Below are 4,407 nucleotides of genomic sequence, written 5' to 3' on the forward strand. Positions count from 1 at the left end.
AACTGTGGTGTTGGAGAAGACTCTTGAGAGTCCCTTGGACTGCACGGAGATCCAACCAGTCCATCCTAAAGGAGATCAGCCCTGGGTGTTCATTGGAAGGACTGATTCTGAAGCTGAAACTCCAATAGTTTGGCCGCCTGATTCAAAGAGCTGACATCTGAAAAGACCCTGATGCTGGGAAAGACTGAGGGCAGGAGGAGAAGGGGATGACAGAGGATGAGATGTTTGGATGGCATCACCGGCTCAATGGACATGGGTTTGGGTAGACTCCAGGAGTTCGTGATGGACAGGGAGGCCTGGTGTGCTGAGGTTCATGGGGTTGCAAAGAGTCGGACATGACTGAGCGACTGAACTGAACTGAACTTTCTTTTGTATTAGAATCTTGACCTAGTGACTGAGGACAGTGGAAAACCATGTTCTGTTATAGAAAAGTTTTGCAAATAAGCAGAGAAAGACATCTAGAATTTACTTTGAGGGGCTGAACTGAAAAAAGTGGTATATGTTTAACTTGTGGTTTTTTTAAAAGCTAGAGTGTAGTAGAGACAAATAAACAAATAAGTATACATAGATGTATTTATACACGCACACATAAAATTTCTCAACTCTTTTGGCTAAAAATGTCTTGACGAGTTCTTAAATGGGGTCATGTTGTCCACGAGGAGCAAAACTGGCTTCTTTGTGGAAGAAGGACAGATTTTAGCTATCACAATGGTTTGTGGCCTAACAACAAGCCCACAGCATGTAAACAAATATGCAGCATGGTCTGTGTCAAGAGCACTGCATGCAGGAAGGCGGTGTGCTTGGGTGGAAATGTCTGAAGACCTCTCAGGGGTGACAATGAAAGAAGCTGTCTGGCAGAAACGGCACCCGAGCACACCCAGCATACAGACGCTGCCAGTTCTGGTGGCTGAATGCAATTTCCACCGAGAAAGCTAGGGTTCCCCAGAGAAAGAGCTGATTTCCTAACGGAGATAGGAAAAACATGACATAAAGCTGGATTATCTTATGGCGCCCGAAGCTGAGGATGTGCTCCAGGAGTGATGGGACATCCAAGTATAACATGAGCGCCATCCTGAAGTGCTCCCACTGGCTGATCTCAGGCAACTTAACAACAAATTAAAAGCCAGTAACTAAAAGTCCCACTGAGTCCACACTGACGTGAATCTACTGATGACAAGGGAGAAAGGCAAGCCACCCCTCACAGAAGAGAAGGGAGCTCAGCCACGGGTGCACGGCAAACCCGTGAGCGAGAGGTTCACGGGGGGAGGTTGCGGGGTTCCAACAATCCCCCTAACTACACAGGGAGGCACTAGCACTTTGCAGGGGGCCCCAGCCTCACCAAAAGAGCCAGCTTCACATTGTCAACTTCAGGATAAAGTGTCAGGTGTACTGGGGACAAGGCATCACCTCCAGGGTCCTCCTGCTCAAAACTCATGTCTGATCATGACTTTGCAACTGAAACTTGAACTGAGGAAGACCTTACACTGTAACTGGCTTATCGTCTTCAAAATTTTCAAGGTCATGAAGAAAACTGGGAAACGGTGTCAGCTTTAAGGTGCTTTGCACTGATGGAGTGAGTCCCGCTCTGGGGAGGATAGGTGATGAGGTGGACATGGGCTGTGGAGGAGATGCTGCTCTGTCTATGGTAACGTCCAAATGTTGATCACTGCATTCTGGTTGTGTAGGAAAATGCTGTTCTTAGTGACGATACACTGGAGCACTGGAAAAGGTCAGAGTAGATTGTGAGAAAGTTGGGAAACTCAGCAACAAAGATCTATATGAAAAACTCCTTTCCTACACTTTTGTTCTTCCCTGCAGAATGGGCCCAAAGAAGAGATCAAAACCAGAAATGTCCGAGAACAGGAGCAGGGGCTTAATGAACTGACTGCCGACTGACCTTTGCAGAGCACAAACTCAGACGGGTGCCCAGGTGAACCCTTGACTTTAGGACACAATGCCCCAGCTTGTTTGGCAAATTTCCCCCTGGGCCTACCTGAAATATACCTTCCTAGGGGGCCTTCTTCAGCTCCTTCTCAGACAAGGCTATGTTTCCATAGCACCCTCTCTCATTGGCTCAACTCAATAAAGATTTAATTATTTAATAGTGCAATTCCTCCAACAGGGCTGACAGCCTCATGCAAAGACGAAGGCATCTCTCTGGTCCGCTGCTGTGTATGTGAGCCCACCACAAGGTGTGGACTTGCCAGCATACAGTCAACTGAAATGAAAACTCAGCGGAATGTGAGACAGAAATCTAATAAAAAACAGTAACAAAAAATCTCTTTAAAAAACTCTTTAGGGATACCAAGTAAGTTCTATTAATGTGACTCTGACTTCTTTTCCCCATCAGGGCTCTTTGAAAACAGAGTCCTGTGTAACTCCATCTCTGGTACAAACTGGGCATTCAGTGCTTCAGATGAGGAACTGCCACCGTAGCTGTGCACTGGGCCTCCAAGGACGCCCCTCACACCCAGGAAGGTGTGAGGCTACCCGGAGGATGGGAAGGGTAGCTGGAAGAGGACCCTTTCGGACAGTGAACCCGCCAGGAGGGTGGTCAGAGAGTGTGCACAGTGGGGGCCTGCAGCTGCAGGGAGAAAGCTGGCGGGGCTCCAGGCTAGAGAAGCCGAGCGGCCAGGGCCGGGGCATAGACGCCAGCTCTGCACATAAGAAAGACGGACTCAACAGAAAGCATCCATGTTTCGGGGAATCCCTCCTTGTTCAGAGAGAAGAGGCACGGACGGGCTTGCAGCGGACAATGACAAAGGCCAGTCAAGCACCTTCCCCGCCCAAGCTGACTCGGGGGCCGGAGCTGTCTCCCGAGACACCCTTGCTGGCATATCGTGGCCTTTGTCCTAAGGAAGCCCCCTTCCCTCTAGCCAGGGCACGGCCTCTGTGCCCATCCCCCTTCTCGTCCCTGCTCCTCCATCCCACCTGGCCTGTCCTCCTGGGCACCTGAGAGCCCCTGCACAGCAGCAGCTGCCTCTCGGGGCATGGCTGCCTTGCCAGCCTGGTGTGTCTGTTCTCATGGTGGGCTCCACTCCACGCTCCCAGCTTCCACTTTCCACGCAGAATGCCTCTGCTCCCTGACCCTATCATGAGCTAACTGTGGAAGCAGCCTTCAACTGCCTGTAAACCAATGTTTCTGGAGCGGCCGCCAGCAGGAGCCCACCTCCCTCCTCCCCAGGCTGAAGTGAACCCTGGAGCCCCCCACGCCCACCTCCCACCACCAGCATCCGCTTGTGTCCCCACTCCGTCCTCCCCTCAGCACTTTAGGGTTGAGGCCTCTGCATACTACGGATCCTACACGCTGAAGCCCAGGCCACCTTCCTCCGCAGAGTGAATGTGACACTGTGCTACCTGGGGCGTGAGAGAGACAGACGCTGTCCCCACCCTCCCATCAACCTAAGTTTCAGGGGATCTGCTGGCCCCGAAAATAGCACCAACCCAAGTTCAACACACAACAAGACTGCATGTGCAGGACGCAGGCAGTGCTCACACTGGGGACTAAGGAAAGTGTCCTGGACGCTAAGACGTGTTCCTGAAGACAGGCAGGAATGTGGTGGGCTGAAGTCAAAGAAAATCTTCTCTGTTACAAAAGCATGCAGTGCAGCCGCTGACAATGGAGATTTCTGCCCTCCAACATCCGCTGGATCATCAAAAAAGCAAGAAAGTTCCAGAAAAACATCTATTTCTGCTTTATTGACGATGCCACAGCCTTTGACTGTGTGGATCACAGTAAACTGTGGAAAATTCTGAAAGAGATGGGAATACCAGACCACCTGACCTGCCTCTTGAGAAACCTGTACGCAGGTCAGGAAGCAACAATCAGAACTGGACATGGAACAACAGACTGGTTCCAAATCGGGAAAGGAGTACGAAAAGGCTGTATATTGTCCACCCTGCTTATTTAACTTATATGCAGAGTACATCATGAGAAACGCTGGGCTGGAGGAAGCACAAGCTGGAATCAATATTTCTGGGAGAAATATCTATAACCTCAGATATGCAGATGACACCACCCTTACGGCAGAAAGTGAAGAGGAACTAAAGAGCCTCTTGATGAAAGTGAAAGAGGAGGGTGAAAAAGTTGGCTTAAAGCTCAACATTCAGAAAACTAAGATCATGGCATCTGGTCCCATCACTTCATGGCAAATAGATGGGGAAACAGTGGAAACAGTGTCAGTCTTTATTTTTCTGGGCTCCAAAATCACTGCAGATGGTGATTTCAGCCATGAAATTAAAAGACACTTACTCCTTGGAAGGAAAGTTATGACCAACCTAGATAGCATATTCAAAAGCAGAGACATTACGTTGCCAACAAAGGTCCGTCTAGTCAAGGCTATGGTTTTTCCAGTGGTCATGTATGGATGTGAGAGCTAGACTGTGAAGAAAGCCTGAGCGCCAAAG

The 4,407-nt window shown here is 49.6% G+C and overlaps 1 protein-coding gene across 1 annotated transcript in view; it reads right to left on the minus strand.

Annotated features, from left to right (window-relative positions):
* The window catches only part of MGMT (O-6-methylguanine-DNA methyltransferase), a 282,717-nt gene that overhangs the window by 143,982 nt on the left and 134,328 nt on the right, over positions 1-4,407 (minus strand). The window lies entirely within an intron of this gene.

This window comes from Bison bison, unplaced genomic scaffold, assembly GCF_000754665.1.
Source record: "Bison bison bison isolate TAMUID 2011002044 unplaced genomic scaffold, Bison_UMD1.0 scf7180017864456, whole genome shotgun sequence".
NCBI classification, from domain to species: domain Eukaryota; kingdom Metazoa; phylum Chordata; class Mammalia; order Artiodactyla; family Bovidae; genus Bison; species Bison bison.